The 27144-nt window shown below is 42.9% G+C and overlaps 1 long non-coding RNA gene across 1 annotated transcript in view; it reads left to right on the forward strand.

Annotated features, from left to right (window-relative positions):
- Positions 1-798: 798 nt before the first annotated feature.
- Positions 799-27144, forward strand: part of LOC110342776 — a 47956-nt gene continuing 21610 nt past the window's right edge. The window contains exon 1 of the long non-coding RNA XR_002384941.2: positions 799-1050. This is a non-coding gene — a long non-coding RNA (uncharacterized LOC110342776). The remainder of the gene's footprint in view (positions 1051-27144) is intronic.

The following is a 27144-nucleotide window of genomic DNA, read 5'->3' on the forward strand; positions in this document are numbered from 1 at the left end:
AACACATAGAACGAATCTATATATGAAGAAAGGGGACCTATTAGAATGACTTACGGCTGCAGTCCTGCTAATCCCACAATGTCTAGCTGTGAAGTGAAAGTTTAAGAATCCAGTATTTAATCAGTCAAGGAGGTTGGAACTGTCAGCTGGTCTTCAGTATATGCTGGAATTCTGGAGAAGTTTCTCTAATTCCATTGAGTGAATGGGCTTGCTGCATGGTGAGGGCAAGCAGGCCGAGAGCAACAGCTTCCTTCTTCCAGGTCCTTTTATAGGCTTTCAGAAGAAGGTATGGCTCAATTAAATGTCTTCTGGCTTCAGGATCAGAATTAGCCAGGTGGTGGTTATGCACACTTTAATCCCAGCATTTGGGAAGCAGAGGCAGATGGATCTCAGTGAGTTCCAGGCCAGCCTGGTCTACAGAGTCAGTTCCAGGACAGCCTCCAGATATCAAAGAAGAGGCTTGGGGATGTTTGCCCTTCTACAAAGTGAGTATAAAATGGTTCCCACATCTTTCATCTCTTTCTTCTTGTCTTTGTGAGACTCACTATGCCTAGATGACACTGGCATATGTTGAATGATTCAGTCATCTCAGAAATTGCCAACCTAGCCCTCCATAACTCTAGCTCATTCCTCAGTACTATTCATTTATCAGTTGGTTTTGAGTTACTCAGTTTTCTTTCCCTACCTAGATTTCCTGCAGGTGGCTGAAAAGTGTCATCTGCTTCTCTTCACCAGGTGGGTTAGGTTCATTCAAGTCCCTCCTACCTCAAATCTGTTATTTGAAAAGTCTGTGTTTGACCACTTGCAGACACTTCATTTGCAACGAAGATGGCTAAGTGGTGAGACCAGCGATCCCTTGAGCTCCTGGAGCGTTGTGTGAGGGAGCTGCCCTTCACAGGGGAAACTGAGCCCATCTGAGAAGAATCATGGGCTCTGCCCATAAGGTTTCTCATTCCACAGCAAGCCACAGTCTTTGAACCCCTCTCCTGCCAGCACGGAAGAAGAGACCACAGCAGAAAGAAGATCAAAGGACAGATTATTGTTGAGAAGGTGGGTAGAGCTCTGAGCCACTTTTGCTCACCTGTGATGAATAGTCAGCACCATGGTTTATCGAGGAGTTGCCAAGATGTTGACAGGCAGTAAATGAGCACAATTTATCCATAACATCATGTTGGAATCTCATTGGTTTTTTTAGATTACTATTTTTCCATATGTTTTTCTTATTAATTCTTTGATAATTTCACTCAAGTATGCAATGAATCTTGATTCTATTCATCTATGTTCCTTCTCAACACCTCCAATGTACCCCCACCTTCTCTGAACTTCATGACTTCTTTTATTTTACTCTTTTAGTAGCAGAGTCCAATGTGTGCTGTCTTTATACTCATGTGTGTAGCCATCCTAGAACCAGGGACAAACCCAGAAAAAGCTAACTACCCTCTTGCTATAAGCCATCCACTGGACAGTAGGGTTTTCAAAGATGTGCAAACAGCTCAAAAAGACTACTGGACTTCCTTTTAAATTTTACTTATTTATTTCTTTATTCATTTATTTATTTATTTAATGACTGATTGCATTGATGTTTGTGTAGAGATTGTGTGCCATATACCAGGCGAGTTCAGAAGAGAGTTTAGGATTCCCTAGGACTAGAGGAATAGATAATTGAGATCTTCCATGTGGGTTCTGGGAACTGAACTTGGTTCTTGAAGAAGAGCAGCCAGTACTCTAAAGTGAATTAGAATCTCACCAGCCCAGTTGTATACTTACTTAAGACCACACACAATATGTTACTAAGCAGTCACTAAAACAAACCTAATCTCTAAGCAGCTGTGCTAGTTGCCTTGGTGTGAACTTGACATAAGCTATGGTCATCTGGAGACGGGAACCTCACTTAAATGCCTCCATCAGATTGTCTATAGGGCTGTCTCTAAGGCATTTTCTTGCCCCCCACCATTTTTATACAGACTCTCTATACACAGCTGGGGCTATCCTAGAAATCACTACGTAGACTAATCTGGCCTCTAAGTCCCAGAGATCTGTCTCTGCCTCCTGAGTTCTGAGAACTCACACCTGCCTAAGGCATTTTCTTTTTGCTGTTATTGTTCTTGTTTACTTAAAATTTTTATTTTTCTGTTTACATACCAACCCCAGTGCCCCTGCCCTCCCTTCTTCCTACTCCCCTGCCTCTTCCCTTTCCCACCCACCCCCATACACTCTTCAGAGATAGTAAGACCTTTTTTGGTGAGTCAAGAAAATCTAGCATAGCAAGTTGGCATACCAAGCCTCTCCTCCCTGTATCAAGATTGAGCAAGGTATCCCACCATAGAGAATGGGCACCAAAAAGACAGTTCATACACCTGGAATAGGTCCTAGTACCACTGCCAGCTCCCCCAGCAGATCAAGTCACATAACTGTCACCTATATTCAGAAGGTCTAGTTCAGGCCCATGCAGGTTCCCCAGCTGTCAGTTCATAGTCTCATAGTTTATGATATCTCAGAGTAATTTTGATTTACATTTCACTGATGGCTAAGGACATTGAGCAATTCCTTAAATGGCCATTTGAGTTTCTTCCATTGAGAATTCCCTGTTTAGATATGTACCCCATTTTTAATTGGATTATTTGGTATTTTGGTATCTAGTTTCTTGAGTTCTTTATATATTTTGGAGATCAGTCCTCTGTCACATGTGGGGTTGGTGAAGATCTTTTTCTATTCTGTAGGCTGCCATTTTGTCTTATTGACCATATCCTTCACTAAGGTAGTTTCTTGACTTACAATTGATACGGAAGTCCACAGTCTATTGGGGGCAGAGCCACCCTTTGTCAGGTGATCCTAGGGTACATAAAAAAGCAAGTCAGTAAATAGCACTCTTCAGTGTCTCTTCTTTGACCTCTGACATTCTTGAGTTCCTACCCTAACTTCCTCTTATGATGGACTAAAAGCAGGAAGCTGAAACAACACCTTTCTTTTCCAAGTTGCTTTTGGTAATGGTGTTTCATCACAGCAATGAAGAACAAAATTAAGACAGCAGACTCATGAATTTTAATCACAAACTAAGAAAGGGTCATGAATTTTAATTATATCACCACAGTTACACTTTGGTCTTTTACAAATTATATTGAAAGTTTATAGCTGTCATCCATATATGGAACACCCTACCCTTTTGAATATTGGCCACAGAAACACGGTGAGATGGGCTTGTTTCTAGATGGTTCTGGGTTTCTATGGGAGGTCAATGAAGAAAGAAAAGAGAGAAAAACAGGTAGATGACAATGTAGCTCAGGTGTAGAGAAATAGCCTAGAATGTGGAAGGTACTGATTTATGTCTCCATCAAGACTCACACACGCTCACATGCAAACACATACATATGCATGCATCTATTCAAACGGAGAAGAAAAACCAACGCTTCCTTTGAACATGTGAAGGGTATCAGAAGTGCATTGAAGCTTTTCATTGACTTCTATTAAGATTATTACTCTGGCTAGGCATGCTCCTAGAATCCTCTACCTTCAGATATGTGTACTTCACTGTGTATAGATACCATGTCTTATTTCCTGAATTCAAAGGAGCAATTTTTACCCCACACAGATATTGAGTAAAAAGTATGGGTGATTCCACTCACACAGTTCCTTCTTTTAGTATCATTTTTATCACTGTGGGCCTGTGTTATAAGTGATATTTCTGTGGTGGTGTATTGAACGGCCTTCACAGTGGCCAAACATTGCAGTTTCTTTCTTGAAAGATTCACAGTGTTGCAGGTGTGCTAGTAAAAATGTAGAAAACTATTCATACTATGCATCTGTAGCTCTTTCTCTAAGAAGGCCTAGTTAAGTCTCCACTATAAAACAATCTAAAATAGAATAAAAAAGATTCTGTTCTTCTTGTTGTTACTTGCAACTTGCCCTCATCTGTTTCTAAGACCACCATCTCAAGAAAATGATTTGTTGAGTTCTTAGGGAGGGAATTCTAGGGAACACAAATGAAGCATGACTGCTGTTTCACATGGCAATACCGTTTTACCTTGTAGAATCTCTTTTTTTTTTAATTTTGTTTTCCAGTTTAAATTTAGATAAGAAACAAGGTTGCTTCACAAGTCAGTTCCAGGTCCCTCTCCCATTCCCTCCCTTCCTCCCGTGCCCTCCCCCCCCGTTATCCCCTCATTTCTCCAGGGAGGGTGAGGCCCTCCATGGGGGTGTGCATAGTGTGTCATTTCATATAGGGCAGGGCCTAGACCCTTCCCCAAGAGTTCAGGGTGAGAGTTCACCTCACATTGTTCTATGGGAGTCCAAAGTCCATGCTTAAAATAGGCAGATGACACCAAAGATCAGTGAAATAAATTCAAGGGTAGTCGAGGATACACAGAGGGGACAGATACACAGGACAGATTTGCAGCTGTCCAATTTGATGAAGAAGTCAATGTAACTGAAACACACTCCAGATAGCTTTGCAAGACTTCACAGATACCGAGAACCAACATTAAGGTCCTGTGGATCCATGTGCTCATTACATATCTGTGGGTTACAAGCCACGGTTTCCTCTGAGAAGCTGATTCTGGGCTCCTAAGATTGTCTTTTACAGAGGAAAAAGTGGGTTTTCCATCTGACAACACTGCAGCTTCCCAGCTTTTGCCAAGGTGCACTAGAGGCGACAGAAAATTCTTACATTTTTGTTTGTGGGCCTAGCCATCTCTCCAGCCCATCAACAGCAAATTCTTGCAGTCTTTCATGCTCACTTTGTGTGTTTATGTAGAACTCTGTAATTGCAGTCTTTAGTACCAGACTGTCTTATCCCTACAATCTAACTTCTTTTCAAAGTGATGACATCCATTGCTTCGGAAATTCTGTTAGAGCATCCTCTCTAGACACAAAGCAAAAGTCACAGAACTTGCTAACAACTTTCATGAATATGTTCTGACCAAAGTACAGTTTATCACCAAACATCCAGAATAATATGTAATACTTTTCTAATGCTGCTGTAACGAATGGGCAACAGCCTAGAAGCACAGGAATTCATTAGTTTCGATGACTAAAGTTCAGGGTTTCAAAAGGGCTCACATGGAGCCATCAGTAATCTACTGGAGGCTGTCCCCATTTTGGCCTCTAGAGGGCACCACTTCCCTTGCGTTGGCCTTTTTTAAGCCACACTTGTCAAAGTATCTTGGCTGTTGATCCTTTTGCTGATTCTTTTGTTTTTTCCTTCCAAAGTCATTAGGACCCCTGTAACACCATTATCCCATCACAGAACTCACAAGATGATCTTATCTCAAGGCCTCAACACTGCAGAATCGGATATGGGAAGACCAGGACTTTAAGCCCAGCCTTGGTTTAATAGTGAGTTTGAGATCAGCCTGGCTTACCTGAGACCTACCTAAAAACAAACAGACAAGTAAATGAATGAATGAATAAAAATTAAAAATATGTAGAGAAAAGAACTATCATGATAAACTGATATCAACAAAATCAGCTTAGACATGTGTAGTAAGGTCATCTTCCAGACCCTAGATCTCTTTGGGACATGGCCCATCATATCACTAGTGTACTTAAAGTAAATTATCTAATTTTTCACTTTCTTCCTCTTTTTTCCCCAAAGCAGTAATTACTTACCATTTCAAATGGAAAGATTAATGCTAGAAAGAGGGCTCTGTGGTTATGAGCACTGGCTGCTTTTCCAGAGGACCTGGGTTCAATTCCTAGCCCCTACATGTAGACTCACAACCATCTGTAAGTCTAGTTCCAGAGACTCCCAGGCCATCTTTGTCCTACATGGGTCCCACACCTGCATGTCTAACTAACATCTGAACACACAGAACACACACACACACACACACACATACACACACACACACACACACATATATATATATATATATATATATATGAGAAGAAAATCATAAAAAGTTAAACTAAAATGGAAAAATTAACATTTAGAACTTCCTTCCTCCAGGAAGAGGAGCTGACCAAAAGTGGTGATCAGCTATTGGCCCCATGAACATGTGTGTCAGTCAGGGGGCTTGGGCAGTCTACAGGACCTCTGGCAGTGGAACCAGTATTTTCCCCTAGTACACGAATGGGCTTTGGGATACTGTCTCAGCCTAGATACAAGGGAAGGGCCTAGGTCCTGCCCTAAATGATGTAACAGACTTTGATGATTCCCCCATAGGAGGCCTCACCCTCCCTGAGGAGTAGATGGGGGATGGGAGGAATGAGAGGAAGGGAGGGAGAGGGAACTGGGATTGGCATGTAAAATAAGATTGTTTTAATTTAAATAAAATTAATTCTAAAAAAAAAACAAGAAAAAAGAGTAGCAAGTCTAAGTCCTACTCAAGGGCCACATCAGATAGCAATAATAACAAAACTTCCTCTTCTTTTTGTTTCTGTTTTTTTATTGGTTCATTCATGTTAGTAAATTGTCACAAGCAAACAAATCTCAGTGTCTCTCAAAGTAATATACAAACAAAAAAAAGTAGCCAGGAACGTCTATTTCTTTCTACAAAATGGATGTGACCTGACAGAAACCCAGCTACCAAGCGCACGGTGTCAGGTCTTTGTCCTTAACCCAATGGGGAGCTTGGCTGTTCCTTACTGTCTGAGGTTCAACCCCAAACTCTACACCTATAGGCTAATTTGCAAAGTTAGAGTGGGGAAAAGAGAGCAAAGGGATTGAATGAAAGGGGGACAAGTGAGGAGGAGCAGATACCTACCCATTAGCCTGTTTGCATGAAAGACTGGATTCTCAAAAGAGAGGGGAAGGAAGAAAAGGAAAATCAAGATAATGCCCAAATCTTCTCCCCAGCATCTAAAACCAGAACCATAGTTCTTGTGAATACAGTAGGAACTCTGAGTGAGCTGATATTTCCACTGTTGAGCAACAAAATATTCAAAAAGCACCAAGCTAAACCATGCTGTAGGGGGACAAAAAAGTTTGTCTTGTGGGAGCAGAGAGCAGCAGCTTCGTGGGGAAAAAAAGCAGCTCTTATGTGGTAGTCCTCAGCATGGGGACTTTGAGCTGACATGGGCTGTTGGGTTCATCGGGAGCTAGATGCTCTTTCCCCATCACAGGTGACCATACAGTGTGGTCATAAACAGATTTCCTGGCAAACAGACACCCACAGCATGAGGTTTCTGAGGAGTGTTGAGTTAGGTTTCTGTTTGACTTGTATGAATCCTGTCATAATATTTTGCCTCACTGTGGTCCCAAAGTGACTTATACAGTTGGCCTTGGCCTGAAATTTCTGAAGCTAAGAGTCAAAATGAACCTTTGCTCTTCTGAGCTATGTTTCTCAGGCATATTGTCTCAGTCACAAATGGCTGAGTATAGTGGGCTATAATCAACACACCAGCAGGTGGAGCTGTCTGGCTTCCTGGGGCTCTACAGGAGAATTTTTCTATCTCCCTCTCTCCCATCCTTTTTAATCTCGGCTCTGTTCTTTTTGTTGCTGTTCTTTCTTCTTTTGCGGTTGTATTTTGAGATAGGATCTCACTGTGCAGCTCAAGGAACTTGTGGCAATCATCTGCCTCTTCCTTTGGAGTACTGGAGGAACAGGTGTGCATCCTACGTCAGATTTGACTTTTGTTTCCTTCCCCTTGAGGCTTTGAGAAGCCAGTGACATATACTCTGTAGCTTTAGCCCCCTCCTCCATCTCCAAAGCCATCAGTGCTGGAGTTCTCTGTGCCTTCCTTTAATAACTCTATCTTCCTCTTGGGGGGACTGTGGTGGCTGTATTAGGCTGTAGAATTGGCTGATTCATCTTAATTCCATCCTTAATTCTTAGCTACATGATCTAACTTATTTTAGGATGTTCTATCTAAGGGCAGTATTATTATGGCTACTTTGTTAATACCTCCATGTTTACATCTTCTTCTTTCCTTTTGTCTATTGATGTTTCAGGGATAGGCTTTGAGGTTTCTAGGGAAGAGACTTTTCACACTATGTATTTTCTCATGGATATAGTCATTGTAAAATGATATGCTGTGAAGACAACTGACTTCTTGTGTTGCTGAAGCACTGGGAGGAGCCAAAGCTCAAGAGACCACACCCTATCCAGGGAGCCAGTTTCAATTTGGCAGTTCAGTAGGTCACTCAGGTCACCCTTACAGGCAGAGATGACAACATAATCCCCAGTGCATACACCATTATTTTCGTGACCCTGATGAGCCATTGGTCCTGCCTGGACCTTGTAGCATGGTCTCTATTAACTGCAGGTCCTGCAACACTTCAGCAATGGGACCACTGGCCCAGAGGTAGTCGGGCCAGTGGCAGAGTAATTGTGGTCTGTGAGACAGCCTATCTTGATGGTGTGGCTCAGCCCCACAGATTCTGACAGCTTAATAACAGCAGTGTTGCTCTACATTAGGTAGATCTTCCATTTATCATGAACATAGATGTCTACCCCACATATATGATGTTTTTTTTTTAGTCCTCCCCCACTATGAGGCTGTGCTTCCCCTGAAAAATAGGTGGTCAAGGATTACTGGTTTTTCCTGATTCTCAATTTGAATATTCATTACTCTAAACAGTCTAGTGACTCATTCAAGTTAGTAATTAATGAATTCTTTTTCATTTTTATTTAAAGCGGTGTGTGTGTGTGTGTGTGTGTGTGTGTGTGTGTGTGTGTGTGTGTGTGTGTGATGGTCCATGCACAGAAAACTTCCAATAAGTGAGTTCTAGGTATGGAACTTGGGTCACCAAGCTTTGTAGCAGGCTTTTATGAACTGCCAGCCCCCAAATCATGACACAGAGATTTCTCATTAATTAGGAAAGTTTGGCATTAGCTTATGCTTGTTTCTAACTAGCTCTTATAAGTTAAATTAACCCATTTCTATTAATCTACATGCTGCCACATGGCTGGCTTTTATCTCTCCTTCTGTATGTCCTGCTTCCTCTGCCTTTTTTCTTCCTCAAAACCCCTTTGTCAACATAAGTCCCATCTATCTCTCCCTGCCTAGCTATTGACCATCCAGCTCTTTATTAAACCAATCACAGTGGCACATCTTCACATAGTATAAAGGAATATTCTGAATCAGGCTTGGTAGAAAGCATCCTTACCCCTAGAGTCATCTTGCCAGTACATGATTTTTTTTGAAAATGTGTATTCCATGTATCCTTTTACTTATAGTATACAGTTCCCTCTCATAGCAAGTTATTTTGTCATGTTGCATTTGCTCTCCTGAAAGAAAACCCATAGATAATAATACGTCTGTAGACATGACTGGGAAATGAACCATCATGAAAATACAAATAAAGAGGAGATCATTTATAATAAAAATATTATAATAAAATCAGCTCCGCTATACAATTGTTCAAGCATTATGATGTTGGAAGACATACCAATGGAATAGGAGCCTTCCCAGTACACACAGATCTGCTGTCATTGTCATTGCTATTGACACTAGCCAATGCTTGTAACTAGCTCTGCTTGTAACCAAAGCTTGTTAGTAACTAACTGTAGGGTGAACAAATGTGAAGTGTAGCTTTCTCTGTAGTTTATTTACATTATGGGTGAATTCCTGAAAATGTCAGTAATAGTCAAGTTGTAAGTGCAGGCTTTTGGACTCAGCTGTGTGGCCCAATGGTACAGTGTTTGTCTAGCATGCTCGGAATCCTAGGCTTGATCTTTATCATCGACAACAAAAAGAATGTGTTTGCATGCAAAGCAGAACTCATCTCCAGGCTTAGAGAATCATAAGCACTGCTTTTACTTATATGAGAACTAGGAGGATGTACAGAGGAGGTGAATTGATTCTCCACTTCAATGACGTCATTGCAGTGTGCAGCCCATGAAGTCTTGCAATGCCTGCCAATCATTAGGACAACTCAAAGGGGATACTTATAAATTGGCAGACTCTCTCTGGAAGTGATTTAATCCCTATTGAGAATTACTAATCAATAAGATCAGGGTTATCACTGGGAGAGATGATAATAAATTTGACATATGTTCAATGTTGCGTCACTCTTCTAAATATTTAACCTGCTTAAACTCGATGAAACTTTCAATAACCGTGCAATGTATAATATATTATTAGTCCCAGTTTTGAGATATGGCAGGGATTGAAGATTATCAAAATTAAGTGATTTAACTTTAAAATTATAAAGCAAAGGGAATTTAAACCTAAGTAATTTTGTGCCAAACTTTGGTGAGTAACCACAGCACCCCACTTTTTTGGTAATAGATGTTCAGTCATGAATCAATCCCCTTCAGGTACATCATGACTCTGTTACAATTACTGATCATGATCCATTGACTCTCTCAGTCACCCCCCGCCTGTCTCTCTCTCATCATAGTGACTTCAGATCTGTGAATGTATTAAAGACTAGCAGAGAAGAGTAAGGGCCATCCATTGGAAAGACTGTGTGTGTGTGTGTGTGTGTGTGTGTGTGTGTGTGTGTGTGTGTGTGTGTTTATGAGAGAGACAGACAGACAGACAGACAGACAGACACAGACAGAGAGACAGAGAGGTATTTTCACCAAGGATGTGGTAACTTGGCTGCAGTTGCTTGGTAACTACATACAGCTGTGAGTAAATTTTAAGCAGTGAAATTGGCCCTGACAAGTGACTATACAGGTCTCCACATTTCCTTCTCAAACGAATGACCAATTCAACTCAATTCAATTTTTATAACTGCAAAATCAGTCAAGCCTGATTGACTTCCTTCCCCAGGCTGTGGCCTCCTCAATGGCTCCATTTAGTAATGCTGAAGCATTTGTAATAGCAGCCTGTACCCTCTCTCTGAAGGGAAGCATGAAGTAAAACAGCACTATCCATTGAGCTGTACACAATCATGTTCCCATCCCAATTTTTATATTTTATTATTATTGAGTATGTATTACAACAATGTATGTTTGTGGGTGTGCATACCATGATGGAGGTCAGAGGCCACCAGTTCTCTCCTTCCACCTTTGGGGGGGTTTCAGGGATTGAAGTAAGCCTTTGCCTGCTGAAACATCTCACTAATCCCACAATCACTTTGGTGAAGAAATTCTGTCCATTCTGAAGAACAGCTAAGTAAAAAGGGCATTTGTCTGACTTTGCACTGTAGGACTCCATATTTGTACACAGCATTGCTACACTTGGCAAGCACATTGTCCCTCCCCACATACCATATTTCAGATGACATGGGACATACTCAGGTGGGATGGCTGTGGACACTCACCCAGGTGCAAAGTCCTTAAACGCAGAAAAACAAAGAGCTTAATCCCAAATTTTGCATTAATCTGAAACATGCCATGAATTAGTTTCTTTGATCACAGCACCTTAAGAAGGAAAAGGCTATTGGTGTACCCCCATTTACAGGCAGAGAAACTGAGGCACAGTGTTTTGCCCAGTCACACAGCTCAGAAATGGAAGTGGTGTTGAGAGCCCAGGGATCCAGCTGCAGGATGAGCACATTTTGGGCAAGCACATTTAAGCACATTTTGCTGACCTCCCTGAGGCAGGCCTAGCCCAGTGACTAGATTAATCACAGCTGTTGATTGTGTCAGGGGGTTTTTTGCATGTGATACAGCATAATTGCTGTGCTTCTAGCAGGATGGGCAACCCAAATTATACCAAAGGGAGCAGACGCAAGGATAAACAAAACTCGGTACATACACAGAACCAAAAACTATTTAGCTTTTTAAAAAAAAAAAAAAGAACAAAATTCTGTTATTTGTGACAACATGGATGAAGTCAGAGGATACCGTGTGAAGTGAAATAAGCCAGACATCACACGATCTCACTCATGCATGGAATGTGGAACATCTAACTCACTGCAGGACAGAGTGGATGGTGGTTACTAGAGGCTTGGGTGTTTAAAGGAGAAAGGGAAACAGGAAGATATTGGTCAAGGATATGACTTTTAGTGGGATATGAGGAAACAAATGAGAATAAGGAAATGCAGAGGCAGGAAGCAGATAGGTGATTACCTGAGCTGGGGAAAGGTTGGGGTGACTTGGGAATGGTTGTCGGTGGTTATGGCATTTCTTTCTTGGATAATGATCTGAAATCAGTTGTAGTGATGGGTGCATAACTCTAAGCAGAGTGAAAACCATCGGCTTGTGCACTTTAGACGGGAATGTTGAACCATGTACAAGATGCTCTGTCATCAGTCCAAAAGGAGAAAGACTCTCATTAATGGACAAGGATGGGATATTGAAGCTACTTCCTTGCCTAGAAGATGGTTAAGGGTTAGACCGGTTCGCTTTCAGATCAAGATTCACTCACACCTCCCTTCTTAGCCACATGCCAGATGAATGCAGAAAGTGCCCGTTTTTCTCCTTGAGTCTCAGGTAAAAACTCTGAAGTCAGAAATGATAGCCCAAGTTCAAGCAATTCAAGGGGCCTGTTTGATGTCCTGGCAAGTGAGCTCATTTCTCGAGGGCTTCCGGGAAGGAGTGAGGCTGTGCTTGGTGCCTCAATGTCACCCCGCCCCCACAGCCACACAGGTCAGGTCTGTGTCTCCCATTTCAGGTCATAAGAGTGGACCGGTGCTGCCCCGCCCCCTGCAGAGCCCCCTTGTGATGAGAGGAGGCCTGGTTGAGATGGCCAAGCATGGCACAGGTAGCTGTGAAAGCAGAGAAGCTGCCTGCCATGTGTATGGGTGGAGCTAGTCGATCGCCTAAGGGCGCTTGTGCCACGCCCCAGAGTGGGCTTATCCATCTTAGCATCCCGGTGTCCATTAAAACACTTCTCTGTTGCTTAGCAGAAACTGCCTATTTAGAAACCTGAAGTCTCTGAAGCATTGCTAAAAACAGAGTCAGAAAAGAAAAAAAAAATCAAACAAACCCGGGGCCACCTTGTGAGGCTTGTCTGTCCCGGTAGTGGGGAGATTAGATACAGGCGCAGCCACATCCAGGAATCAGAGTAACAGATCAAGTCCAGTCATTCACCATGTGTGGGACCTGAACTCTGGTAACACTGGCTTCTTTCTTCATCTGTGAAACAAGAATAACAGTTGGATGCCGGGCAGTGGTGGTGCATGTCCTTAATCCCAGCACTCGGGAGGCAGAGGCAGGTAGTTCTCTGTGAGTTTGAGACCAGTCTGGTCTACAAGAGCTAGTTCCAGGACAGCCTCCAAAACCACAGAGAAACCCTGTCTCGAAAAAAAAAAAAAAAAGAATAACAGTTGGTGCTGTGAGAATAAGAGTGCCTGGTTTTAAGTCTTAAACAGTTCCCAGTTATGTTCCCTGTTGTTCCCAGTGCTACCTGTGGCCAAAGTCACTACAGAGACACACACCGCACCGAATAGTGGCTTAATAAGAAACAATTGTGTTCTATTTTGATCTCCCTGGTGTTCCTCTGCTCCTCACACTGTTGTGTGGCAGCTTTCCTTTGGAGCCGAAGGGTCTTTTCCCGTGAGTAATGGTTCTAATTTATAACTAGTCAAACAGATTTCCCCTTCCATAGCACTGAGTCAACTGAGAGAGGGCGGGGTTGGGTTGTTGCCGTGGAGACACAGAATATTTTGCAAAAACACACTTGGCCCCGGACGACAGTTGATGAGTCATACTCATGGATGGGTGGGATAAAAGCAACTGCTTTCAATTAAAAAACGTCTGACTGAGAATTCACTGGGAGACCTCCAGCAGTAAATCAGAGGCAGCTGTGGCTGGGAGTTCTGGTTGGCTTGTTATGTGAACATTTCCTCCTATTTCTTTGTGTAGGTAGAAGTTATAGGTAGACATTCTTTCTCTAGAAGTTTTGCGCTCTCGCATGTGTTGAGAAGCTGCAAGATTAGTTCTAATAAAATAAATTTCTGCTTCCTGCAGGATTCTCCATACAACCAACCTAAAGGAGGGATGTGTGTGTGTGTGTGTGTGTGTGTGTGTGTGTGTGTGTGTGTGTGTGTGTGTGTGTGTGGCTTCATTCTGTCCTGTCCATGAATATTCCTGTGCACAAGTCAGACACGATGAAACACACTCCTTGGTGGGGGTATGTTTGAACTGGAAGGATCTAAACAACTCCTGGCCTACATGATTTCATGCTGTGAAATCTATGCCAGACTCCTCTGCAATTTACTACCAGGTTGAAGTCAGCAAATCTGTATCAAGCAGTCAGAGACACAGTATGGCTTCCTGTATCCTGGGAGGATGTGTCACAAGTCTCAAGTGGTTAGTTTGAATTAATATTGCTCAACCTCACTCACTACCATAGCCTACCAGGCAGAAAGAGAATATAGACATGTCCTTTAGAACATGACATGATAATGAAGTCAGTCACTCAGTCGTTTATCTAGACTTTGTTTAGAGACAGGGTCTCAATCTGTAACCCTGGTTAGCCTGGGACTTGGTATTTATCATCAGCTGACTTTTAGCTTGTGGTGGTCTTCTTGCCTCTTCGTCTTAAATGCTGGAATTACAGATGTAAGCCACCACACTGGTGTTTGTTTTATTTTTGATAGGATCTTGCTATATAGTTTGATGTCCTTGAACTCAAGATCTTTGTGAGAGTATGAACCTATACCACTGTGCCTGGTCAAGTTAGATCAAGCTGAGCTGTGGCCATGGGAAATATACCATGCTGAGATAAGCAAATATGCAAACACTGTAAGGACAGATCTTGCCTTCTGGTTGCCCATAATCTAGTGAGAGAGACCATAGGCTGTGGTAATCAAAGCAGGTGGGACACAACAAGGCCATTATAGGATAAAGAGCAAAGTGCAAAGAGGCATCCAGGGAAGGGACAAGACCAGAACAACAATTCTGGGTTTTAACTTCAGAATCTGGGCCAGCAATGACAGACAAAAGGAAAGTCAGAAGCAGGGAAAAATCACAACCCTAATAGAATATGGGGTTCATTAGCTAGACTTCAGTGATTGTGGAGCCAACTGGAAAAACTAAGAGGCAATTTAAACCCTTGAGAGAGCTGGGCACTCACAGGAGAATTACCATGTGTTTGGGGCTAGCTTGAGCCATGTTGTGAGTTCCAGGCTAGTTTGGGTAGTAGAGTGAAAGATCCTGCATCAAACAGACAAAAGCTTGATGTATGTCCCTGTCAAGCTAGGAAAAGATGAAAATAATATAGAATCCAGTCACTCTAGATCATTGAAATAAAGCATATATAATAAAATAAAAACCCAGCATAGTTCTATAAAGAATGAAGACTCTAAGAAAGTATCACATTGAAGTGATTTGAGAGCCAAGTGGAATACAAAAATTAAGAAGACAAAAGAAATAAACTGAAATTACAAAGTCAAATAAAAAACTTAAGAGCATAATTTATTTACAATGATACTTCTCAAAAAGGATCACTGAACTTTTGGTGATTAATAAGTAGAATGTAAAGATTTATACTTTAAAAAATAAAGAGATTCATAACTAGAATTTAACTTTTAATATCCCTCTCTGTCTCTCTCTGTCTCTGTCTCTCTCTGTCTCTGTCTCTCTGTCTCTCTGTCTCTCTCTCTCTCTCCTTGAGACAGGATCTCCATATGTGGCTCAGCTGTGCTAGAATTCTATTTGTAGACCAGGCTGACCTTGGACTTGCAGCAATCCTCATGCCTCTGTTTTCTAAGTGCTGAGATTACAGGTCACTGGGTGTGCTACCAAACCTGAAATTTTAACCTTTTAAAAATCTGTGTGTGCATGTGTGCATGCATTTGCCCTAGCAAGTGTGCAAAATTCAGACAGTAACTTCACATATTAGTCCTTGCCTTCTATCTTGCATGATGCAATGTCTCCTCTTGCTCTGCTTCATATGCCAGAGTAGCTGGCCCACAAACACCAGCAGATTCTCCTGTAAAAGCTCCGTGACGACAGACTCCTGCTACTGCATCTGACTTTATGCTGGCTCTGGGAATCTGATCTTCAGTAGCAGATGCTTGACCAACTAAGCCATATCCCTGACCACAAAAGGAACCTTTTTAATCAATTAATTAAATTTGTTACAGATCCAGAAAGCCTTAGGCTGTACCTAAGGCATCTACTGTTACAGCTCATGGGCTTAAAGTTGGGACATTTCACCCTGGACAATGACTAATGTAACAGCTCTCAACTCTAGGGTGTTAGAAGCCTTGTGCATAGGCTTAGAATCCCCTCAGAACTTGTCCAAGGACTGCAGCTTGCCTTTCCATGTCTCTGTATTTCCTCAGATGGTTATCCTCTGCTCTCTGTCATTTCTGCCCCCCACTGCTATCCAGAAGTCTTCAACTGACTGTATGCTCCTATCTTGTGGTTGCTTCTGTGGTCTCCTCTTTCTGTGGTAGCTCAATCTTTTGTGCTAGAAGCCCTCTGATGGACCTAAGTTTGTAACACTAGGGGGCAGCACAGAAGGGTGTCTGACAGTGGACTTGACAGCCAAACTACCTTGCTTACACAGGTCACCTAGTGAGGGCCACCAGAGAAAGTGCTGCTTCCCTACTTTGGCCTGGGTGAAATGGCTTCTAGAGTTCGCTGGGGCTTATGATGGTGAACATCCGCTAAAGCTATTTCAAAGTCATGTCTAGAAGGATGGAGCTGCAGTTACCTTTCAGCAGCAGGTGTGGCTTCCTCGAGGTACTCGGAACATCTGGGCTGCCACAATGGCTCTCTAGCTAGCTGCCAACAGGGGCTTCTTGGCAATAATCCTCCGTTCAAGGCATCTGGACACGACAGAGAGGCCCCACAACTGTTACTTAGAGGTTAATCACCCTGCCCCCACCATCTTAGCTTACTTAAAGGGAAAGCAAAACACAAAAACAACTTTGAATGAGATGTTTTGTTTTTTTTTATTTTAATTTTAAATAGCTTGTTTTACATGTCAATCCCGGTTCCCTCTCCCTCCCCTCCTCCCGCACTCCCACCCTATTGCCAAATCCTTCCACATAGGGGATGTCTAGATTCTATCATTTTACTCTTGGTAGGGTCAAGGCACTCCCCTAAGAATCCAGGCTGAGAGAGCATCTCTCTTTGTGCTATAGGCACATGAAGACAGATTGTATACCAGGGATAGACACTGATCCACAGCTCAGAGCCCCATAGGTTGTCCAGGCCTTCTCACTGACACTCACATTTGGGGGGTCCAGATCAGTCCCATTCTGGCGTCCCCACTGTCGGTCTGGGGTCCAAGAGCACTCCCCTGTTCAGATCAGCTGTCTCTGCTGGTTTTGCCAGCCCATTCTTTGCCAATTTGCTCATCATTCCTCTTTCTCTGTCACTGGGTTCCTTGGGTTCAGTTCAGTGCTTAGTTGTGTGTTTGCCTCTGCTTCCATCAGTCCCAGGATGAAGGCTCCCGGATAGTTATAGACATCAAGTTCATTATCAGGAATGGGCATTCGAGGTGGTCCTTCCACTATTGCTTAGCTTGCCAATTGATGTTATACCTTTAGATCACTCGAGGTCACTCTGGTGCCTGATCTGTCTTCGATCCTATGATTCCCTCTTCCCCCTATTCTACCCCCACCCCCTCAACTTCCTGTTCCCCCATGACCAACTCCCTTCCTCTTTACCCCCTCTATTCTTCCCGGGTCCCACTACCCCCCCCCTCGCCCTGTTCCCCATCCATTCATAGGATCTTGTCTCCATCCTCTTCTCTTGGGTACTATGCATATATGCATATCTTTTAGGTTCTTTCCTGTTTCCCAGACTCTCTATCTGTGGAAGTGCAGACTGGCACTATCCTGATCCATATCTAAAATCCATATATGAGTGAGTACATACCATGTTTGTCTTTTTGCGACTGGGTTACCTCACTCAGGATGGTTTCTTCCAGTGCTATCCATTTCCCTGCGAATTTCAAGATTCCATTGTTTTTTTCTGCTGAGTAATACTCCATTGTGTAAATGTACCACATTTTCTCTATCCACTCTTCAGTTGAGGGGCACCTAGGTTGCTTCCAGGTTCTGGCTATTACAAACAATGCTGCTATGAACATAGTGGAGCAGATGCCCTTGTTGTATGAACCTGCCTCATTTGGATAAATGCCTAAGAGTGGAATTGCTGGGTCTAGTGGTAGATTAATTCCCATTTTCCTGAGGAATCTCCATACTGATTTCCAAAGAGGCTGTATGAGTTGGCATTCCCACCAGCAGTGGAGGAGTGTTCCTCTCTCTCCACATCCCCTCCAGCATAAATTGTCTTCAGTGTTTTTGATTCTAGCCATTGAATGAGATGTTTAAAACTGAAGCCCACCACAAGCAGTATTTAACAGTGCCCTGCTACTAATAACTACCCATGGGAAGAAAGTTGGCCTATTTTCACCTGTCTCCACAATGCAGGTTAAGCCACATGGGAAAGATTAGAGTATAGCATGGGGGGGGGGTGGTATCCAGAAGTCCAGAGTAGGCCAGAGGGAGTTCAGGTATGCATGCACACCTGGACTGTTGGGAGGAGAATTTGGGAAGGTCCTTTAGGACCTCTAGGCACTGAAAGGAAAGAAGAAACCATATTTGGGACTAGGGGAGTTAGATGGCAGAAACTAAGGTTACCAAAAGTTCTGTCCCACAAGGTAAGTCTGTAAAAGGGAATGATATTTAGGAAGAACCATCAGAAAGCCACTAAAACACCTTGCATTTACTTTGTATCTAATGAAACCCATAGTAGCTTGGAATGAAATTGGCCTCAGGTGTTTATTATCATTAATCTGGACCTTTAAGAACTCACTGTCTGTTGAAAGTGAGCCAAAATTTAGAAACACTGTGTAAGGCACATAGGAGCAGTTAAAAAATAAATGCAGACAGGGACAACACCCCTTATCTGATTATCTAGGCATCTCTATAGCTGATCCTAGCACCATGTCCAGAGCTGGACACCCCAGGATAATGAAAGCTAAGCCCCGGAAATAGAGGGGACAGGAGTGAAAGAAACAGGATAGTCCTCTGCTGGCAACAGTTAGGAAGGAAATAGGGGCTACAGTGTTGTAATAGCGAAGGGCTGAATTCAACCAAAATTCAAAACAGTCAAGGAAACACCCTCTTTCGTACCTGTAAAACCAATGTGTCCTGTGGCATCTGGAAGTCATAAGACTAGGCCAACAGTCCAAGCTCAGACACAGCCTGTGCATGATCTTGGGGAAGTTATTTGCATTTGAGCATCATTTACTAAAAATACAACTCAGCTAGATGACTTCAAGGCCCCCAGGTAACACCAGCATTCAATGATTCAGAGAAAGGGAAGTATCTTCTTTATTAGCTCAGACATGCTCTGTTCACAGCTCCACCCCAGCAGCCCACTCAGCCGTGACCAATTTCACACAGAGGAGAAACCGCTACCTGTCACTATAGACAGACGTAGACTGGAACTTTTATTGGGTGGTCAGGAAAACAAATGAGAAAACAATCGCAAAGCAGGATCAGGTTCCCCGCCCTTTGCTTGCCTGAAGCTGTTCATAAAGTACACTTGAACAAGGAGACACTAACTTTCAACTCAGGTGAATACTTGTAGCTTCATGCATCTTATTTTTCTTCTTTGAGATGGGGTCTCATTACATAACCCTGGTTGGTCTCAAACTTGCTATATAGACCAGGATGAGCTCTAACAGAGATCCACCTGCCTCTGCCTTCCAAGTGCAGGGATCAAAGGCATGAGCCACCACACCGACCTAGTTTTCTGTTGCTAACAAAATTCAGCAGCTTAGCTGACACAAATGTTGTCTTACAGTTCCATGGCTCAGATATTTTCCATAGTCTTATTGGGTTAGAGCCCAGGTGTCCACATGTTGTACCACTTTTTGAAGACTCTACAGGAGGTCTGCCTGTAATCCCAGCACCCAGAAGGCTGAGGCAAGAGGAATGATAGCTTGAGATATGTCTGGGCTGCAGAGTGAATTTGAAGGCAACTTCTATTTTAGCCCTGAGTCAAAATAAAAAAGGAGTATGGTTTCCTGGTAGATCAATAGCCTGGCATGTGTATAGCCTTTGGTTTAATCCCTATCTTCAAAGAGGATGTCTCCTTACCCATCTTCATTTTTGGTTGAATAAAACTCTTTGCATCTATTTTTGTATGTGCGTGTTTTGTCTGTATGCACTGTGTACATGACTGGTGATCATGGAAGCCAGACAAGAACATCATGTCCCCTGGAACTGGAGTTACAGATGATTGTAAGCTGACATGTGGGTCCTAGGAATCAAACACTGCTCCTCTGAAAGAGCAGTAAATGCTCTTAACTGCTGAGCCATCTCTCCAGCCCTTTGCTCTATTTTCAAAGCCAAGAACTGGTGGCCCATTCTCACCCTCCATCTCTCTCTTTCTTCTTCCCTCTCATTCTTCTAATGAAGCTAGGAAGACGCCTCTGCTTTTAGCAACTAACATGATTACATTGGTGTTACACAGAAGACCATATCCTTCACATCTCACCATAGTTGGCCATTAAGCACACATATAGTCTCCATGACACACAAGATAACCTATTCTCAGATTCTGAGGATTCCATGCAGGTGAATTTGGGAGAGGGAAATACTATTGTTCCTACCTCCACCACCACCATCAACAACACCACAGCCCCACCCCTCCTCTGCCTTCAGGCAAACTTTTTTAATGTTAAGAAAACAAATAGACACAGTGAAACATGCCTATTTTTCTGCACTCAGGAAGTCAAGGGCAAAAGGACCAGGAGTTCAATTGCATCTTGGACACAACACAAGTGAGTTAAGGAGAATCTGTCTGTATATGAAACTGTAAGAAAGAACGAAGGAGGTAGTGGGGGGAATCAGCAGCAGCAGCAAAAACTGTGAGGCTGGAGAGATGACTCAGTAGTTAAGAGCATGAACAATTCTCTCGGGAGATCAGAGTTTGGTTCCTAGTACCCATGTTGGGCAGTTCACAACTGCCTATAACTACACAGCCCAGAAGGATCTGATGCCTCTGGCCACTATGGACACTCACAAGCATATCACTCAGAAAGACAAGACATGTGTAATAACAAATAATAAAATCTTGGAGAGGTGGGAGAAAAAAGAGTTACATGCTAGGCCATAGGTTGTCTTCTGAGTCTTTCACTAACTATTGATCCTGGGGAGATAAAAATGTTATCAGTTATTAGTATTTTTCATGGGGTAGCCTGGACAGAATCCCAAACACTGGAAATTCTGTTGTTGTTTTTTTCTTTGTCTTTCTCTCTTTTTATTTTTTTTAAACACAAGTAATATAAAAATAGCATGCCTACTTTTATGGGTGTAAAACTTCCTGGAGAGTGGGTTTTAGTGACTGACTATATCCTGGAGTTCTTCATTCCTGCCCCAATGAGTTCTCTGAGTCTATAAAAATCTTTTAGAAAGAAAGTCTGGTCCTGCGCCAGGACATACTTTGTTTCCACCTTTAGCACTCGCACCACCTGCGAATGAGATCTGCAGCACTGACAAGAATGAATTCTCTGACATGAGACCATAAATAAAAGGTTTAAATTTCTGTTTTCAGGCCCTCCATCTGCTCAGGCTGTAAAGTCCAAATTAGGCGCTGTGCTTTTAGCTTTGTGTCAACATGACACAAACAAGAGTCACTAGGGAAGAGGAACCTATGCTGAGGAATTGCCTCCATCAGACTAGCTGATGTGTATGTCTGCAAGGTATATTCCTGGGTGATGTTTGATGTGGAAAGGCCCGACTCACTGTAGGCCACGCCACCCCTAGGCAGGTGACCCTGGGCTATATAAGAGAACAAGCTAAGCTGGTCAAACCCTTAAGCAACGTTCCTCCATGGCCTCTGCTTTGGCTCCTGCCTTCTGGCTCCTACTTCGGCTTCTGCCCTGGGTTCCCACAATGACGGATTATGATGTCGAAGTAAGCCCTGTCCTCTAAATCAGTTTTGGTCAGAGTTTATTACAGCACTGGAAAGAACTGAGCCTAAAGCCTAATAAATGATGGAGAAATGCTCTGCCTCCAAGCTGCAACCCCAGCCTTACTTCCTATAGGAATGGTAGAGATGTATTCATTTAGTATGTATTGGGTACCTGCCCAATAAAATCTATTGGAAGCAGCCCAGAGCTGGCTGACGTTGAGTCATGCTGTCCCTATGATTCTCATCTGCCAGCTCTAGGCTCATGTGGACAGGTTGGCCCTGCTGGACTGGAACTTGTGCATTTTCCATCATTGTTCAGTGATGAAACCCAAGTTTCCTTAGGGTGATGTCCATTTGATTGATTAATTGTTTTAAAATTTGTCTCCATTTTATAGCAGCAAAGAAAATAGACACTGTCCTTTAACTTTTTCTTAGTATTTCTTTGGAACAGTATTTTATCTTGCATGCTCTGGTCCAGAAAGGAAACAGATTTTGTTTTGAAGAGGATGGAAATGTTGCATTCCAAGGCTTTCTACTCTGGTGTTTGATTTTGATAAGCAGAATTGGGGAAACGTTGTTGGGAAAGGGGGCTTTCTTAATCTTGTGTTGCAATGCACATAGCTTTTCTGAATATTACTGTGACAGATTCTTGACTTAGGCAGTTTTTCCTTCCCAGAAAAAGCTATTTCAATAAGCAAATACTAAAAAAGAGGCCAGACAAAAAAGACAAGCAGGCCAGGCTCTAAGCCCAATCCTACCACTCTTTAGCTAGAGTTATTCTGTCACTTAACCTCTCTAATGCCTCAACATCCACATCTTGGAAACAAGACAATAGCAGTCAGGGTCCTTAGTTCACAACAACAGAAACCAGCTACACATTTCATCTCACGCTGAGGTTGTTGGGTTGTTTCCAGGCCCTGTAAAAAGGAAGATGAATAGGGCAAAGTAGGCCATGTAGCTGCAGGACACCGGAAGCATGACACAAAGCCAGTCTGAAGGAGCTAATGCTGCCTGGTTGGCACTTCCTCTGCTCAGGGAAGCCAGTGTAGTAGATTCTCTCGTCCCTGTGTTCTTAATGCACCCACACCCAAGTCCCTGGAATGGGCAGGATGCATCTGTTCGGTGAACTTAGGTCATCCCTAGCAGGGAAGGAGTTTGAGAAGTCAAGTCAACAGTATTTGCAGTTTCTATAGAAAAAGGAGGATTCTTCTCATCCTCCTGTCCACTGGAAGATAACTTCTATAAACAGGAAGGAGCTCCCAGACAGCAAGAACACTCCACCACCATCAAAAGGAAGGCAGGGAAGAAGGAAGACAGGAAGAAAAGGAGGAAAGGAAGAAGAAAGGAAGGGAGGGGAAAGAGAGGGAAGAAAGGAAGAAGGAAAAAATAAGGAAAGAAGAAACATTGGATAAGAAAAGATGGAGAGGGGAAGAGAGGGAGAGAGAGAGAGAGAGAGAGAGAGAGAGAGAGAGAGAGAGAGAGAGAGAGAGAGAGAGAGAGAGAAAGAAGAGGTGGAGAGTTGTCTTAGTGGTTAAGATCATTGGCTGCTTTTCCAGAAGCCCTAGGTTTGATTCCCAGCACCAGCATGACACCTTTTAACTGTCAAGTCCCTGGGGATCTAAAGCACTCGTCTGACCTTTGAGGGCACTGCGTGCACATGGTGCACAGATATGTATGCGTGCAAAACACCAAACACATAAAAAAAAAACTTAAATGGGGAGGAAGAGGAAGCTGGGATTGACATGTGAAGCAAGCTTGTTTCTAATTTAAATTTTAAAAAAGATATTAAAAACTGAAACAAATAATCAGAAAGAAAAGAAAGTGAAGGAAGAAAAAGGAAGGTCAGCACGAAAAAGAAAGGAAGGGATTGGGGAGATGGCTCAGTAGGTAAGTCCCTGAGCTTGGATCCCCAGACTCCTGGCAATTGGAACAAACCTTTGAGGAAGGTTCAGGGTCTCAGGAGCCTAAAACCTTCCTGCTGCAACTTCCTGGATGAGGATTTTAGAGAGATCGAGTAAACTGACACACACACAGAGTATTTAACACAATTGCTGGCATCTATTGTAGTCAATACACACTATTTTCCAGGGTCCTTCTAACTGGTAAACAGGATAAGGTCATGAAGAATATGCAGTTAAAGTTAAGCTTTGAAATGAGGATGCTTGGTTTAAGTTAAAGCTTGATTTTAAGATAGACTAAAGAAAAGCTGTATTAAGTCATTGTTTTCCAATACTTACAAATGTTTATTTTTAGTAAATGCATTAATATTTTAATTAAAAAGAGCATGAACATGAAAACTTTTCCCCTACAAAGTCTTTTTTAATGAAACTAAGTGACCTAGTTTTCCTAGTTTTTGAAACCTGTTTCTTATTATAAAGATGAAGCAATGTTTGAATCCCCCTTTATTTCTAGAAATTGTTCAAACTGGTCCTAAACTGTGTTGATTTCTCTTCAGACACTAACTTACTGCTGCCTGCTCTTGCGTTTGCATGGTTGCTTTGAATTCTCAAACATAAGTAAAAAATTCAGTAGAAAGGAACTAACTTACTGTGTCCCTAAATGAATTTAAATGAAATTGAACATGATTTTTCTAATCACCAAGTACACTGAAATTAGATGCCCTAGAGGCACATATTTGACTTAGAAATGTTATCTGCTGGCTTCCATGAGCAACGAAAGAATGTCGCCACTCAAGGTTCACTTGGCATTATTTGTGACTCCTTCCTACACATACTCATTAATTCAGTCATCACATGTTTGCTGAGTTCCCCGTACATCTTGAATATCCTGTAAGGCCATGAAAACACAATGATGATCCCTGTATTTAAGCTGTTGGAAGAACACCAGGTGTGACATATGTGTAAGCGAGCAAGTGGTAGCATAGTGCGACATAATGTGATCAGTGTTATGCAAACACAAGGGATGGCTTGAAGAAGGAAACAGGAGAATGGCTAGCCTAATCAGGAAGGCAAAAGGAAGGGTTGCCTAGGAAGAGGTGTCCCCCTGAGGGAGGCATGGCATGTGCTCTGGCAGGAGGGTAAAGGAGTGTCCTGTGCTTTGGGGAACATCAGATTAAGGCCTGTAGCTGTGCTCATAAAGAACTAATTCTCATCAGGTTACATGGGTTCCTAGAAAGTGAAATCAGAGTGGCAGAGGGCACTGCTGACCACTATGGCTTCCTTTCCACACTATAGAACTATTGGAATCCTGATGCCCTGCCCAGTATTCTCTTTCACCCTAGTGATGCTCTGTTACCCATTTTCAGCAGAGGCAAGTAATTGGAAGGAAGGAGCAGAAGCAAACTGGGTGAGCATAAAATGCTTATGTAGGCTTAATCATTCTTCTCACCCCCACTCGTGACCTCCCCACCTCTTCTGACTGGCAGTCATCACTGAAAGACAAGCTGTCAGACCCAAATCACACTGTTTGATTCAGTGGCTGCCCTAGATGCAACCTGCCTCTTCTGTTGCCAAATTGTAGAATTTGTTAGCAGACTTTGGGAATTCGTTGCTCAGTTATCAAGTCTACCTATAGATCAGTTCAAATGATAGATTATTTTGGTAGAGACATCTCTTCAAAGACAACATGGTTTCTGTCATTTTTGTTGGAAGTGTTGTATATGGCCCTGAGATGGAGGTCTGTGTTCACAGAGTAACTCAAGTGGGATTGGAAGGAACTGGGTCACAGCATCCCATGCCCTTCTGAACCATGTCTTTCTGATCCAGCTGCTATGTTATTTGTAACGTGTTTGAGCATGAGGCTGGTTCTTTGCATTCACATAAAGCACTTCTGGTGCTGGATATGTTCTAGACCTGTTTACAAAGATGTAGACTGTACCTGGAAATGTGGTAGGCTTCTCTGGTGCCATGATGAGCATCAGACAGATGGTCTGAACTCTGAAATTTACACAGTTCTGGTAGTAGCAGGCAATCAAAGACACTTTAGCAGAAGATCTACGCATTTCAGAAAATAACAGGACACCCTTAGAACATGGAACTGGAACTTGGGGTTCAGAGAGTCTTCTTTCACAGCCCCGAGGATGAGCCCCGGGCCTGACCACTTACTCTGCCTCCACTCCCTGGTACTACTGTGCCGCTGAGCTAGGAACCCAGCCCAGGGGTGATATTGAAGCAGATGATTTGAGTTTCAGTCGGTCAGATATGATAGTGGATAGTGTCCTAGAAAGACAGTCGGCAAAGGCCTGGAGGAAGGAGAACAGGAGTAGCTGAAAGAAGTTCTGTGGACTGTGGGATACAATGCAGGTTGGCAAAGGCAAGGATGAGGCTGAGAACAGACTCTGTGAAGCCTGATGATGAAGGGACTTTTAAACTTCATCCAGGAGATGTTATCAGTGGAGGACCCCAAAAGGAGAAACTGAATCAAGGGTTTAAGTTATTTATTAACCATCGTGTTAAGACATATGTACATTTCTGTCTTAGACAAGGGTCTCGATACATTGCCTAGTCTGTCACTGAATTCCTGAAACAAATGATCCTCCTGCTTTAACCCCTCTAGTAGCAGGAACAACAAGGCTGTGTCATTGCCTGGTTCAGGCAGTTTATTTGAAAAGTAATTCTCAATAAATGCAATAATGAAGAGTCAGAGAAATAAGAGACAGGAAAGGAAGAAAGCCCATGAAGGTTGTGTTAGCAGATTGCTGTGCCGAGTACTTGAAACTCAGCCACTGAGTGTTTGTGTAGAACAGGCCTCTAGGCGGTGATGCTGAGCTGAGGAATAGGGGTGTTGGTCCCACACTCTTATCCCTTGCTGGTTAAGGTTGCTCCTGGGGCTTCACTTCCTGGCACTGTTGGCCTGCCTCGAGCTCCTGAGGGAATGCCTCAGGCAGAGCAACACAGAAAGCCACTGTGTGAGGGAACAGTGAGCAGGTAATAGCTTGCACAGACATGAGGGCAGAGCACTGTCAGCCTCTTCTGGAAGACTGGCTTTGTCCTGAGGGCATGTGGGATCCGTTGCAACATATTCAAGTATGCATTTCAGAAAGTTTAGTTTGGCCTAATGAGCAAGCAAGCTAGACTGGGATGGGATGAAACAAAGTAGGAAGGTGAATTGAGAGTTAATATGTTATAATTTGCTTTCTGCAAGTCAGTGTGAATTTTCCTGAACCCTGATGTCTGCTGTCCTGCCTGTCTAGAGAGGTAAGGTGTGAGCAGTGTATCTATGATGAGTGTGAGAGGCCTGTGAAATGTGCAGGGAGGGGGAGAGGCTGTCATTATGCTGACACTGAGTTGGGATTCCGTGGAACCACCCAGGAATGAACTCAAGGTGGGAAGAAAAGAGGACCCAAGAGAAAGACAACATTTAAGGAAGAAAGGGACATATTGACAGGCAGAATAAGAACAAAACTGAGAGGCAGGAGGAAAATCAGCAGTTTGAGATGTTAGAGTGTTTACAACAGGGAATGGCCTACGAGAATGGACTTGAAAGATGGCCAGATTAGTTAAAGACAAATAAAAATAAG

The sequence above is a fragment of the Mesocricetus auratus genome, unplaced genomic scaffold, assembly GCF_017639785.1.
Source record: "Mesocricetus auratus isolate SY011 unplaced genomic scaffold, BCM_Maur_2.0 Super-Scaffold_100009, whole genome shotgun sequence".
NCBI lineage: Eukaryota > Metazoa > Chordata > Mammalia > Rodentia > Cricetidae > Mesocricetus > Mesocricetus auratus.